Below are 16,374 nucleotides of genomic sequence, written 5' to 3'. Positions count from 1 at the left end.
GTGCCCAGCCTCAAGCATTCTTTCAACATGATGGGAAGAAGTGTGGAGGGGGTCTGTACAGATCCGGTTCATGTGGTTGCATGTTCATTAGCACAGTGTTTAGAGATTTTTGGAAAGAGAATATCAGGAAAGGGGACCCAAAGTTTGATATTTACATAATAATTTGAAACTTACTTTTTGAATCCTAGGATTCTAGGAATATAGACAAAACAAAGTGTTCTACTGATGGCATAGAAGGGTTTCTATCATCATAAATCTTAGCCTTTTTGGTCTTTTCTGGGGTTTGCTGAATTCACAGTCATATGTTGTTTCACAGCAATTATCACCTGACCATCTTCTACTTTATTATTAAGACAGTGATATTCTGGGAAATCTGTAATTTATAGCATAAGAGAAGCCTCTCAAGTTAAAAATCTCAAAGCCCACCAGTCCACATTGGGAAGAGATTTAAGAACCCCTGCAAAACAAATCCTCTTCCATGCCCCAATTTCTGAACTAATTGATAAATAAAATCCAAGAAAAAAAATCAGATGGAAGACTAGACTATAACCTCTACTATTAGAAAATTTATTTTTTAGCTACAGGCGAATGTGCTTCCTAATGCTGAAACACAAACAAACCCACCCAGTCTCTGGCAGTGCAGGACCACCGCAGGCCTTCCCATGGGAGGGGGCAGCCCTCCTGTGTAGAGCTGATGGAGGTCCAGGTGGCCGTGTGCTTCCTGCCAGCACCTGTCTCCCTAAGGGAAAGAGGAGAGGAAGGGGTGGGACGAGTCACGTCCAGTTTCTACTTCCAATCGCTACAATAAGTGAGGGAGTGGAGAGGCCCAAGAGTGTATGGGTGGGAAAAGGTACCACGAGTGATGTAGCCCCTCTCCCTTAACATTCATCTTTGATAACTACCTTCTTTCATTCATTTATTCATCCTTCATATATTGAGTATCTGTCATGTGCCAAGGACTGTGTTAGCCCCTGGGGATACAAAGATGATTCATCCCTGCTCTAAAGAAATGTGGGATTTATTGCAGGAGACAGCTGGGAAACGGGTAGCTCACACTGACAACACTGGGACAGAGGTGCACATAGGTGCCACAAGAGACTTGGGAGGGATTTGGGTCCAGATGCGGAGCCTCAGGTAAGATTTTTTTGGAGTGAGTGACTTCTAAGCTGTTTAGTAGGAATATCATTCTGGTGTTTTAAGTCTGAGAGAGAAGGTAGAACTTCCCTTCAGAAACCAGCTTGTGGGTGGAAGGAGGGGGTGTCTAAAATTGGATTACCACTGGATAAAAATTTAGAGCAAAAGTATCATTTCATAAATTCTGTGCTTTCTTAGAAATTAAAACCACAGGATGGTTGGATCCTGTTTATCTTTGTCAGTTTATTAGAGCTCAGCTTTAGCGAGGAGAAACATCACAACAGAGTATTAAGTACAGATGTTCAGTATCCCAACAGTATGTCTGAAACTGAGGCTTTTTCCAAAACGCTAACTGTATAACCTAGGACAGCCTTTCCTATTGAGGGGTTTAAGATGACTTGCAATAAAAAAAGATTTAAAAAATAAAAGTAGGAAATCATGCCCAGGATCACCTATATTACCAGCTTTTCTAGGCCTGGACTCCCGTGTCTGTTGGAATAATACTTTGCTCTACACACTCTCATAGGTAGATTGTCAGAATGAACTGGGGTGACAGATGTGCTGTGCTATAGACAGTTAAAAGTCCAAGACATCATTTTTAATATGCTCTTATAATGAAATACAAATGGATGCCAGCCTAAAGCAGAGTATATATTTTTAAACTAATCAGTTGCCTCTGGCACCAATATGCAACTTTGCAGCTGTGGCCAGGCAAACAGGGTAAGGCAGATTTGGGGAGGGAAATGTTTGCCTATAAAATAAATATATTTTAATGGGAAAAATCTTTACTAGTGCCTTAAAAAACACAGTAGTGAGGGTGGAAATAAAAGTTCTGCTGTCTCTCAAGGAGGACATTCATACTGTTGATTCGTTTGGAGAAAGATTGATATACTATGCCTGATCTCTTTAGGATACCATGACAAATAGAAAGAATAACCGGTTAAGAGTAATTCACAATGGATGGGTTCCATTCCCGCTGATTAACTGGGTTTAGATACCCAGTGAGAGAATATCACTTCCTTCATTCATTCAATAAATAGTTATTGACCATCCACTATGTGCCAGCAGTGTTCTAGATGCTAGGATTCTGCAGGAAATGAAAGAGATAAAAATCCCTGATCTTGCGGAGCTTTCATTTTACAGAAGGAAGAAAGGCGATAAATAATAAGTATAAATAGGTAGGAGTGATGTAAGATTGTGATACATAAGTGCTACGTAGGAAAATGAAGCACAGAGGGGTTGGGATTAGTGGGGGTGGGATACAACTTAAATAGGGTGGTCGGAGAAGGCCTGTTTAGAAGGGGAGATTTGAACAAAGGTCTGACAGAGGTGCGAGGGTGAGCCATGAGACTGTAGAGGGAAGAGCTTTCCAAGCAGGAAGATCAGCCAGTCCAACCCACATGTTTAAGGAACAACCCGGAGGCCAGGGTGGTGAGAGCAGAGTGAGTGAATGAGTGAAAGTAGGGGGAGGCCAGGTCTGAGGGGTAATGTGGATGAATGTGGATGTGACTGGGAGATGGGGGCGCGAGAGGGGTTGGAGGAAGGTGACAAATGTTGGAGGTTCTTATAGGCCATTGTTAGGACTTTGGCATTTTCTCTGAGTGAGATGGGGAGCAGAGGAGAGATACTACCTAGGTTTTAACAGAAACTCTTTGAAGGCTTTGTTGAAAATAGGTTTCAGGGGGCAAGAATTAAAGCAGGAAGACCAGTTAAGAGGCTTTTTTAAAAAATCAATACATATGATGAGTGTCTTCTACATGCCAGCCACTATTCTAGGTGCAAGGGATCCAAAAGTGAGCAAAGCAGACAATCCCCTTCCCTTGTGGAGCTTACATTCTAGAGGGAGGGGACAAACAATAATTAAAGAATAAGTAAACTAGTAATTCAGGGACCAGTAAGTACAATGGAGAAAACTAACACGGGGAGGGGAGGTGGCACACCATTGCAATAACGCAGGCAAGAGTTGCTAATGACCTGTACCAGCATCCGGGCAGTAGGGGTGGTGAGAAATATTTGAAAGGTAAAGCTGATAGGATTTACTGACACATTAGATGTGGGTTGAGAAGAAAAAAAAAAAAACACTAGAGAAATCAGCAATAACTCCTAGGTTTTTGACCTGAGCTGTTGGAAGGATGGAGTTGCCATAAACTGATACGGGAAAAATTGCAGGAAGAGCAGTTCTGGGCAAGGGGTGGGGATCAGAAGTTTGGTTTGACCAAGTTATATTTGGAGATGACTATTAAGTATCTTACTGGTGAGACCAATTATAATAACATCCTACCTACTGCAGTTCTTCGCAGTGTACTCAGTTTTTCCACATGCACCATCTCATTAATTGCGGAGGGACTCCTTTTCAAACATGTAATAAAACAAATGGATATTCCTAAGAGTCCTGAGGACAACAGCTCCAGAATAGGAGAAATCTCTCATTACATTTGGGTCTGTTTGTGGTATGATAATTCAAAATCCACTATTCATTTTCTTAATTGCATTGTAAGATTCAATTTTTTTATAATAGGTTGGCACCAAGAACATACTATAGAAATGGACTTTTCCAGAAAAGAAACTGAAGATTGGCATCATAGCCTAGAATTATAATGAAAAGAAAGAAACACTTTTGAATTATGATGGAAGATAAAACATGCATATTTTCCTCTTTTAAATTAATTAGGGACACAAAAACTCAATTTAAAAATGCATAAAAGACTTATAAACAATTTCTCCATGCCTTCTTAGCCGTGAACTTTTGATTTTTTAAAACTAGAATTCTATTATATTAGAAGCATGTAATAACAAGTTCCCTTTTTTATTTTTATGTCTCTGATGAATCTTGTATATATTCATTATATGAATGAGTTTGAACCTGTTAACCAGGAAGATAATAATCTGACGGGGATTGAAATTTCCTAGTGTAATAATTGACATATGTTCAATGCTTTTTGGTTAGCAAAGCTCTTTACACATGTATGTTATCTCGTTCCGTCTTCCTAAGACTCCTGTGAGGTCAGGATTTTATAGACAAGGACACTGAGATTCGAGAGTGGAGGTTACTTTCCCAAAATTACATAATCCCACGGTAGCTTGGTACTAGCTCCTACTGTAGCCAAATTACAAAGCAATGGGACTTGATTTTTGGTTACCAAGTAGCCACAACTGTCTGCTCTCGTCTGAAATTAATAACACAACAAACTATTGAGCTTTTATTAATGTGTCAATCACTTTAAAAAATGTTTTCTATGTATTATCTTGTTGTAATCCTCACATTAATGCTATGAAGTACGTACTTTAAAAAGTAAATACCCTAATTGAGAAAGAGAAGGCACGAGGATATAGGTAACTTTCTCAGGGTCACTCAGCCAAGGGTAGCAGCATCATGACTCACACCCAGCCACTTTGAACCTGTAGTTCATGCACTTACTTGGCCAGAGCATCCAGAGCCCAAAGTTTCCATGTTTGCAGTGAAGACCCTGTGGGAACAGTACAGAGGAAGATATTAGTGGTCATTTATACTTTAGTGTGGATTGGTTTCTGTGGCTGAGAGTAACTTTTGTTAGCAGGGAAAGGAAGAGAGCAGAAGATCTGGAGGGAGATAAGACAAGAATAGCAAAAAAGGTGGACAAACAGGAGCTATTATTGCTAAAGGCAGATTTTCTTTATTCCCCAGTGCTCTCCAGAGCTTGAACTGTTGCTGAATGCTTAGAAGAATTACTTTCTGAGTTTTCACCCAAATAATGACAGCTCTCTTTTTCACCAACACTTTTTTATGTGTAAAACACATAATTTTAATCAGTAATTGAATTTAGAACAAGTCAGTGAATGATATGTCATATTTACACAATTTTTAAATGACTAAGGACTGTATTTCCTCTTTCAGAGAAGAGCCAGTGGATAAGGACAAAAGAGAATAAAAAAAAAAGTTAGCGGCTTCCTTTCACAAAACAGTTTTTCATTACTGATGCCTGCACTATTCCTTTAGTCTTTAAATTTTTTTTAAAAATGTACTTTCAATGAAATTCACTCTTTAGTGTACAGTTCTATGAGTTTTATAACATCGTAGATTCTTCCAGCCAACACCAGACAGGATATAGAACAATTCTAAAGAGCTCCCTCCTCTTTCTTATCTACTCTTAAGTTATTGTCTGATGTCACTTAGTGCCAGGGAACTTATTTTACTTTGATCTCTCTATTTCCACCTTGATATTTATTCTTCTATCAGCACTGCTACTATCCCCATTATATTTTAAGTTTTTATATTCTTCTGAATTAGAAAGAGACCTACATAACTACAGTACTTTAGTATATGATAATAGTGACATTTCATATTGGAAGAGGGAAAGGGATTATTCAATAAAGTATATTGGGATGACTGAGTAGCTGTCCAGAAAAAATAAAATTCCTTACACCAAAATAAATTCCAGGTGGTGCAAAAAATATAACATAGAAATATTAAGCCTTAAAAATACCAAGAAAAAAATAGGAGAAACTTTTTGTGGAATATTGGAGTGAGAAAGGCCTTTCAAATAATACAAAAAGAACAGAATCCATGAAAAGAAAACTGATAAATTCTACTCTAAAAGTATTAAAAATGTATACATTGGAAAAAAACACCACAGACAAAGTCAAAAGACAATGATAAAGTGGGAAAAATATTTGCAACACCTGTGGCAGAGGGCTAAATTATGTAATATATGAATAGTTTTTTAAAGTCAGTAAGAGAAAGACCAACAATCCAACAGAAAGACAACGAAATGATATAAACATAGAGAAATGGGAAACATTTGAAAGATGTCTCATTCATGTAGCATAAAAGCAATACAAATTAAAACTCGAATGGTATTTTTACCTATCAGATTAGGAAAAACCAAAAAGGATCCTGACACAGTCTTGGTAAGTGTGTGGAAAACAGGCACTCTCCTATCCTGTTAGAGGACTGTAAATTGGTTCAACCTCTTCAGAGGACAATTTTATTTTATATATATTTATATATATGTGTGTGTGTGTGTGTATATATATATATATAAATTTTAAATGTAAGCCATGCATTGTGTTGGACATGTGAGCAAAGATATACATCAAGTATTCATTGCAACAGTGACTATAATAAAAGATTGGTAACACCAATCATATCCACCAATATGATATACATTAGAAACCCTTTAAAAATAAGGATAGGGGGACTTCCCTGGTGGTCCAGTGGTAAAGAATCCGCCTTCCAATGCAGGAGACGCGGTTCGATCCCTGGTCAGGGAACTAAGATCCCACATGCTGTGGGGCAACTAAGACCTTGCGCCACAACTACTGAGCTTGCGCATCTCAACTAGAGAGCCCACGTGCTGCAAACTAAAGACCCCACACGCCCTGGAGCCTGTGCGCCACGACTAGAGAGAGAAAACCCGCACGCCACAGCTAGAGAGAAGCCCACGCGCAGCAACGAAGGATCCCACGTGCTTCAACGAAGATCCTGCGTGCCGAAACTAAGACCCGACACAGCCAAAAATAAGTAAATAAATAATAAATAAATCTTTAAGAAAAAAAAGTAAGGATAGGTCTGTATGAATTCATGGAATAATCTTTGAGTTATATTAAGTCCGCAAAGGAGAGCGCTAAGAAAAAGTATGTATAGAATACCTACTGCCATAGAGTGGGGGATGTATATACACACTTGACTGTGTGTTGAAGGATGGAAACAGGTTCATTGGGGAGTAGTTCTTTAGTGCCTTGCCCAACGAGAATGAAAGGTATTACTGAGCTTTAAATCCCCTTTTATGTCAAATATAATGCTTTATTTAATTTTTAAAGTATTTGTCCAGTGAACTAAAATTCTTCTTTACACCCCAACCACTAACTGTAGTGACCAAAACTCACACAGTGGAGGCAGGGAAGGGATGCGGTCCATAAAATCCTTGGCAAATTTTATACATCTAGTTTTTAGTTGCATTAACCTGAACTTCGGGTGTGATAGCAAAAATATGTGCTCTTTCTGGTAAAGAATAGTATTCTTTTTCCCTCACAGAGAACATGGAATTGAGTACAAGGATAGCATTTTCAATCTCAGTAGCTATTATTTGGTCACAAGTTCAGCTTTAGGAACCCATTGGATACAGATGCACACATGCTATCTTAAGTCATAATTTTTCATAAATACTTTTTGAAGAGTATTTCTACTTTTTGTACAACCCAAGTTTTTAATGTCTAACTTTGAAAAGGAAAAAGAAAAATAATTATTGGAAATCAGGCACTTCGATAGGTATTTTCATATGCGTTACCTTAGTTGCACTTGATTGTTATTTTAATCTGCAGAATTGGAATCGTTAGCCCTCTTTTTAAAAAGAGAAAACTGAGACTGAACCAGAATTCAAATCGGGGTCTGTTGGACTCTAAAGCCCCGTGCTTTCTACTCTACCAGGACACTTACTGTGTTTCAAGATATAATATCATACACCTTTCCTCTGAAAATCCTAAGACACGCCATAAAGAACTTTTTTTTTCATTTTTGGCCTCACTGCGTGGCATGTGGGATCTTAGTTCCCCAACCAGGGATCACACCTGTGCCCCCTGCACTAGAAGTGGGAAGTCTCAACCAGTGGACCACCAGGGAAGTCCCAAAGAACTTTTAAATTATTCCAATAAAAACTCTTGGGTACATTGAATCGGATGAAAAACAGGAATGAGAGCAGGAAAAAAGAGAGAAGAAATGAACTTTGTAAAGAAGGAGTGAGTGACAAAAGAGAACAGACAATAGATGATTACATTCATTTAGGTTATCATAACCCATTCAGGTCTTATTTTTGCCTCAGTTTTTTACTTTTTCAGATGACAGAAATGACAGATGAGTTTTAAGATTTTCTTCATAAAGATAACAATGGCAATGTAGGAAACTTGAAAAATACAGAAAAGGATTTTAAAAATCATATTCTCCTATAACCAGCTACTATTAACATTTTGGTCTGGTTTTCCCCCATTTTTTCAGTGCATTTCTATGTGTATATTTATATGATTGTGACCTACTGAATATAATATTTTGTATGTTATTTTCTTAACGAGTATTTTACACCTTTTCTTACTTCATAAAAAAAATAAAAAGCTAAGAAATGTGATTTTAAATATTTTTACTTATTCTCCTACCATAGACCATTAACTTTTGTTCCAACCTATGGAATATGCTCCAGCATATTGTTGAACATATATTTTTGTCCCCAACTTGAATAATTTTATTAGGCTAGATTTCTAGAATTGGAATTACTAGTGCAAACAGTATGAATATTCCTCTTGATACACGTTTCCAAACTGCTTTTCAGAAAAGTGCCATCTTACACCCTTACAAATTATATTTGAGTCTGATATAACATTAACCCTTGAGAGGTTTGAGTATTATTTTTTTAATTGGTGGAAGGCAGATATCTCAGGGTGTAATGCCCTTGATCAGAGTTTGGAATCAATAGTCCCTGATGGGATGAGTTTAGCAGTTTTCTTCAACTGTTTTAATATAAAGTACAGTGGAATTCTGGAGATTTCCCATCTTGTTGGCTAAGCCTCTCCTTAGGGATCACCCTCTGATTGCTCCTGTGGAGAGGGTCGCCTATTAGACATTCACAGAGGGGGTGAAGCCTTAAAGAGCTGGGAGTATTAGAGTAAATAATATTTACTATGCTGACCTTTTTATATAGAGACACTCAGAGAGGTTAACTTGCTTGCCAAGGTCACATTTCTAGTAAGAGACTGAATGGATTCAATCCAGGATTTTCTGATTCTAAAATTCATTTTCTATTAACTACCTTGCACTGCTGTAAAAATAAAAATATTATTTGGGGCTTTCAGGTTCTGTTTGTCTTTATTTTATTTAAGATTAAGAATTACTGGAAGGTGTTTTAAAATCACTCATAATCCCAGTCTTTAGAGATAATCACTTTCTGTGCATATTTTCCAGTCATTTTCTGTGCATATTTTAAACATAATTGATCATGATATGTGTGTGTGTGCATACATATATATACACATATATACAGTTTTGTAACCTAATTTTATTCATTTTATTTCGTATTATAAACATGTCATGGTGTCATTATTATTTTAAAACATTTTTAATGGCTGCACTATTCCATCAGTTGGTTCCAGTTTGTTGCACTTATAAGTAATGCTGTAATGAACATCTTGGAGCATAAATCTTTATATGTACTTTTAAGTATTTGTTGAGTATATAGTCTCAGAAGTGGGTTTCCGAAGTTACACTGCCTTTGGAGAGGCTGCAGAAGCCTTTCAAGTGGGAGGGATCCAATATATTGCTCTAGGTTTCTTTTTTTAGTAAACCCCAGCTGAATCCAGGGTTTATTCCCTGTGGCTCTTTAATATTACTTTCACCTGTGCCTATCCATCTGTGTGGTTGCTTCTGATCAATAAATACGTTCTATCAGTTGAACAACACACAGGCATACATGTAAAAATACATGACATAGAATGTGGATTAGTCATTAGAAATAAATTTAAATGAACTGAAACAAGGCTGTATTCCTATCCTTTAAGTTATTACGGAAAAGAATATTATAGGCAGTATAAATAGGTTGTTTACAGGAAACAGTCATTGTAAAGTACCTCTTTATCACACAGATTTTGGTAACATAACGTCAAAGCACCTCCAGTTTACAAGTTGCTCTGATCCCCTTCTCTCTGTGTGCACACATGAATTGGCTTATACCTTCCTTTCTGTACGTTTTACCCCAAATCATGATGTCACTTGAGCCCCTGCCCCCTATGAAGATCCCTAATACAAGTAGAGAGACCAGCAGAGCAAAGCCATCTGCTTAAATTGATTCTTTTCATGATTTTTTGAGAACTATTGGCACATTAAACATTTCATGCAAATTGTTACCATACATGTTAAGTAATGCTAATATATTAAAGTTCGAATTCATTAGCTTTTCAGGAAGAAGGCTTGTGGGTATGTTATTCTGTAATAATTTACTAGCGATAAGTAGGCTTTAATTTCATGCCCTGAGGGCTGTGTCTTTTTGTGTTGTTGGTAGCTTGTTTGTAGAGACAAAAGATCTGCAGAGATAATAGAATGAGGTAACTGACTGCACAGATGTGATCAAAGTAATGGAAATTCAGTGTGGTTATCTTCTAGATTCCAAACATCTGGATGAAAACTACAATATCCATTCATTCACGTGGGAATTTCTAAACCTCTGAATACTGGGGATTCATGTGTCAACAAAGGCTGTATGTGTTTCCTTGGCTGTATAATTACATTAATAATGCTAACCCAGGCCCTGTAAACTTGTCGATACTCATAGATTTCTTCGAAGGAAAAAAAACTCCAATATCCTCCAGCATTTCTTTTATGACCTGGCAAGAAATAGTGCTGTTCAAGTTCCCAAATGAGTTCAATTGTAATGGGCTTCATTTAGAAATTAGCCAATCTATTTTCTAATAGTTTCCACATTTTTTTCTAGAAATGAAAGTTTTCTCACAGGGCTTTTTTTAAAAACTAGTAACATGTGATAGTGCAGTTAAGATTGCAGAAGCTATTTCAATTAGGTATTTAGTCATCTCACTGCTTCAGTTTGCAACTGAATGCGTTCTCGTGCACCGTCAGGTGTCACTGATAAACATTTAGCAAATTGCAGTCTGAAGACACAGTGATCTGTTCAAGTCTGCATTCCTAAACTTGTTTGGATGGCTTCTGTCCAGTAACCAGCACATTCCTGGGCAGGCAGTAAGTCTAGCTGAATGAAATTGAATTTTTGACTAGCATTTTTAAAGGGATATCCGCACATGTGAAAATGTCTGAGTTTCTGAACACAAGGGAACATGTGAAGTGTATACTGATTTTGAGATAGGAGGGGAAAGGTTTAAAGTGTTAGGATGCCTAATGGTCTTAATGGTGTTTAGAATGGAAATCTGGTATCTTTGATAATTTTATAAATTATTTCTTCCTCTTGAAGGAAAAATTCAATAGACTTTTTCTCCTCCATTTTCAAACATTCAAGTCTCTGATCCTTAAATTTTTATCTTCCCTGACCTTATGGCAGAGTCATTCACAGGGTCCCGTCTTTTCTCCTTTCCCTCCGCGATTGACATCCCCATCACCCACCTCTGTTTCTTTGCTCATGCAGATTCCTCTGTGATCCCCAATCCATCTGAACTTGTCAACCAACACATCTTTTACAGCCCGTCATCACAGCCATCTCCATCTCCTCTACAAAGCTTTTCCTGTTCCCCTGCCAGGTGTCACTTTTCTGTCCTTTAACACCCTAAAGATTTTTATTTATATTACTTTTAGGCACTCATATTTTCACTTTCTGTACTCATCTCTCCCCACTAGACTCTAACATTTCATGGATAGCCGTGTGTCTGGCTTATCTTTTTATCTCCCGTAAAACTTAGCATAGAGCCTGGCACAGAGGAAGTGTTCACACGAGAGAGAGACAGAGACAGAGAAAGAGTAAGAGAGAGAGGGAGAGAATATGAATATATTAAACTATCTTTCCTTGATGCACCACGGCGGTTAGACTTGGTAGAGTTTAAGGGAATGAAGTATTGGTATTCCCTCCTTTTACGTAGTTGGAATCTCTGATGAAACAGATCACAAACTTCTCTTCAAACTTTGTGTCTGCCAGGGTTTGGGGAACTTTGTTGCTTCCTGTGTCTGGAAGTAAATTCAGAATGTCAGAACTAAGAAGGACCTACTGCACAGCACAGGGAATTGTACTCAATATCTTGTAATAACCTATAATGGAAATGTATCTTAAAAAGAATAGGCACGTACATATATATATATATAACTGAATCACGTTGCTGTAAACTTGAAACTAACAACATTGTAAGTCAACTATATTTCAATTAAAATTTTTTTAAAAAGACAAATATCTGTGCTCGCTTTGGCAGCACATATACTAAAAAAAGAAGACAAATATCTAACACACACACACACACACACACACACACACACACACAAGAATGTCAAAGCTCACTAGCTGTCTTACATTGTCTTTCCTGCCAAGGTGCCTCACCAGGTCATCCCCCACTCCCCCGCTCCAGCAGAGGAGCTGACCATCACTAACCTCAGACCGTTCAGCCCCAGGCCACCTGACCACTCAACCTCCTGGTGGCTGGTCTGTGGACACTGGAGGGGGCTTCGTCCAAAGGTCAGCTCTCCTTTCACACCCAAGCTCTACACAGAAATCTATCTAAATTTTCTCGCTCTTCTGTTTTTCAGTGATTACACGCATTTCAGGGGTTGCTAAATTTGAACTAGATCTTGAATCTGGCTGCCTACTTTGAAAACAAGCTGATGCACTCACATTTTCTAGTTTGTCAGATTTGAGTGGTTTTATTGATACCGTTTTTAAAGAAACATCCACTGACATTGATACAAATATTTTAATATCTTAATATCTTGTTTTTCAGTCATATTTTTTCCCCAAAACAGGAAAACTCCAAGCATCTTTTATTCAAAACAATTTGACCACTTTCTTAGCACCATGGTCAGGTATGATTGTTGGGTGAAGGCTATTACAGACTCAAAACTGATTCATCTAGAAATGCCATGATTCCTCTATCCAGACACATCCCTTATTCCTTCTTATTCAGAAAAACAAAACAAAACAAACAAACAAACAAAAAAAACAGACAACCTGGGAACAACAAAAGTTGGAATTCTCTTTGGCTTGCAGGCAGTCAGTTAGATCCATTTCTGAGGACATAGAGGCTGTTCTCCCGGGGAACACCTGCAGGGTTGTAAAGAGCGGGGCTAATGGGTGATCTCTGCCACTCTCCCTGCCCATCCCACAATCTCCCTAGAGATAGATTCCAGCATCCGCAGAGGCCCGATTGCATATAAAGAAAGAACTGTTCATGAACTGTTTTTCCAGTTGATCATCCTGAGGCCCAACTTGTACTGCCTAAGTGAAGGATTATAGAATTAGCAATGCATATGGTAAGTGGGCAACACAGAAGGATATGGGATCAAATTCTGATTTGGGATTTTGGTACTTACCCCTGTGGCTAAGGCTAAGAGTCTTGGGTAATCTGAAGAAATATGTTAGAAAGAGAAAAAGTACGATCAGATTAGCCCAAATAAGAGCTGGTGGAAGCTTCTTATAGGAATGTTTTTTCAAAATGTTAAGAAAATGGTCCATGGTGATACTGCTCATGTAGGTAAAATGGCTGCTAAAAAAAAGCAAATGCTTTCTTTTTCAGAAACAGGCAAGCAATCATAATTTGATTTCTAATAGTCATGTTTGCCATGAGGACTTTTACAATGAGGTTATATAAGCAAATTGATTTCCCTGTTGACTTTATCAGAAAATCGTAAAATGCCCCCGAAACTTCCCTCCAGAATTCTCAAAAATGCCTACAATAATCTTCCTAGAAAATTATCTTCTGGATTTCACGATGTCCTGAAGCTCCTCCAGCAGCATTTGATTATTGCTGCTGTAAATAGGCAAAAATTATAATTAAGAAAGATAATGAATGTGTTATAATAGCATAGTAAACACAGTTGTATATAATTCATTACCACATTGCCCCCTTTACTTGATTTTATATTCATGTTGAAAACTCTTAACTGGGCATGTGTAATTGATTCACATGGTATATAACCATGGTATATATGGTTGTTTTAATAAAAAGTTTCAGCTGAGGCTTTTGTGTAACAGGATAACTCCCTCATTCCACTGTTTCTTTAGGAAAATCAAATTCAACTTATGTCATATCATCTCTGGAACTACATCCTGTTATAGGTGAACACTCTGCCTATTGTAGCTACAATAATGGAAGATGAGTCAGACTTTCTTCCTTCCCTTGTTTTTCCTGTGTCCTTGATTTTTCCCAGAATCAACTTTCTATAGAATAAATTTCCCTGGGCACTTTTTGTTCCATTCGATGGAACTCAGAGACTCTCAGATTTTTGTAGTTGTAATATCCTTTTCTTAAAAAGGCAAACACATTACCACCTCTCTCAGCATTGCTCTGTTTTTTAAAAACCAGAATAAAGTTTGGAGTAGTTTTAATAGCCTGTGAGAACATTAAAGGCCTTCTGGGATGTTTTGTCTCATGATTGAAGAAGGGACAATAGCCAATTGTTAGCCTCATGGTAATTTTGAGTGACTCAATTATTTGTATGCTAACCCTGCTTTCAAAATGGCAAAATAGAGAATGGGATGTAATACAGACTTTTCCAGACTTAGTGCTATGTATGGTCAACGAAGGACTATATTCACACACCAAAAAGAAAAAGAAAAAAAAAGTGCCATGTATCCTAGGATCAATCAGCATGCTTGTTTCTGACGTCACCAATATGGTAAAAACGTCATAGGAAATCCTGCTGTGTGTCTGCAGTGACCAGGGCTGACACGCACACACTGCTCCGCTAGGACCATCAAACCAAGGCCTCGTGGTCCAGCATCTGTCATCAGTCATTTAGTCTTAGAACCTTAGCTTACTCTTCATGCCTTTTTGTTCCTTCTCAACCTACCTACCTATTCACATGTGAAAAAACACTTTTTTTCCTCCTAACGGCTAACAGGTTTAACAGGTTATTTTATCTACTAGCTTCCTCCTTGTCTCTCCCACATCCTCTTTGTGCCCTAGAAGCAGGTAAATTCACTACCAGCTAATTATAGTACATCATTTTCAATACATAACTTTCTGTTGAGACTTCTGAGAGCATATCAAAGTAGAGCAATAGGCTGAATGAAACAATTAATAAAGAGTATTTTACTGAGCTTTTAAAAAAAGCAAATTTCCCCCATACCAGTGAGTGAGAGGCACATACAGAATGGCTAAATGCAGAGGTATTTCTCAAATCTGTTCAGGTTAATCTGACATAGGATAGGCTGGGGAAGAAATCAGTGGATTCACGTTACTAGACAGTACAGTGTATCATACATTTAGATCATTTTATATAAAGCTGTTATTGGACGAATTCTTCTAAAACAAATACTACAACAACAAAAAGTTTCTTAATAATAGACATCAGGGGAACCTTATGTTCCTTCTCTGTTCCATGCTGATTTAACACAACCATACCCACGTGACCATCACTGCTCTGCGTGGGTGACTTAGCTCTAATGACCAATAGGACTTGGCCCAGATTGGTGGAAATTTTATCTCTAGATGTGCTTAACAAGGGAAACAAGAAGTCTGAGCAGTTTTCTCTGAAACAGAAAATCAAAGGAAGAGAAGCAGATGATGTCAACAAGGGGGAAAAAATCTGGCAAAGGAATTTGGTATTATTCCTTCAATTATCTGTGTTTTTTAAGAAATGCAAATCCTTCTCATCTTTTAGATGGTGCATGTCTCGTGTTAGTCCAGAAAACTTATGCCTTTTACAAGTATTGTTAAGAAATTTGAAATTAAATAATAGTCTATCTAAAAATTTTAGTAAAGAATGTGAATAAATCCTTGGAGTTTGTGGTAAAGAAGTGAATTGAAGGACGCCAGAAAACAAAATGTTCATTTGGATATGTGAACCAATGAAACACCAGAATCACAGAATTTTTTCTCTCTAAACTAGAGTGAAGCTCTTAAATATAAGTATAAAAACCAACAACAAAACGTTCATATACTGTGAAAAGGATAGTTGGCTGGCTGAAGTGTGGTACCTGAGGTTACAGGTTTACACGGGATCTTGGTGGTTTGTGCCTGAACAGAAGGGTTCTAGGGTGGGAAGACTACAAATGTTAATACCGTAAGAGCATTTTGTGCATCATAAAATTCTAGACGCCCCACTGAGCCTGTAAAGACAGCGTGCTCTAAATGGTTTTCCACCGCTTTTCTGGAGAACCCAATCCCTTCTATAAAGACTCCTCTTCCATATTTAGAGATAGAGGCACAGGAACATTTCATGATCTTTAGGAGGGTAATAGGGTGAAAAGTAAGGTTGTAAAATGAACTACTTTCCTCCCCTTTCTACCTAATTTCTTTCTCCTGTGCTTTTAAAGACTAGGATATCTCTTTCTGACCCCAGAGCTCATGTTTAACTCAGAAAGTATACTTTACAAATGTCCTGCATGTTCTAATTTGTATGATGGAAGGAGAAAAGAGCTCATCTGAGCACCAATTTGACATCGTTTTATTCCAACAGTCTTTGGAAGCCAACACCCCTTCCCTTTTTGACTGTCTAAAATGCCCTTGCTAGCCAGATCCCTCTGCTAGCTACAGTGTTTGCACATTTCCTTGTTAATCAGCCGCGTAGGCTCGGAGACTGTGTGTTTTGGTGTTGTTTGTGTGTGCAATCTC

The 16,374-nt window shown here is 37.8% G+C and overlaps 1 protein-coding gene across 13 annotated transcripts in view; it reads left to right on the top strand.

The window, feature by feature from the left end:
* The window catches only part of NFIA (nuclear factor I A), a 373,135-nt gene that overhangs the window by 320,028 nt on the left and 36,733 nt on the right, over positions 1-16,374 (top strand). The gene's annotated exons all lie outside the window — the stretch shown is intronic.

Source organism: Balaenoptera borealis (assembly GCF_965194805.1).
Source record: "Balaenoptera borealis genome assembly, chromosome: 1".
Lineage (NCBI taxonomy): Eukaryota > Metazoa > Chordata > Mammalia > Artiodactyla > Balaenopteridae > Balaenoptera > Balaenoptera borealis.
This window is presented reverse-complemented; position numbering and strand designations above follow the sequence as displayed.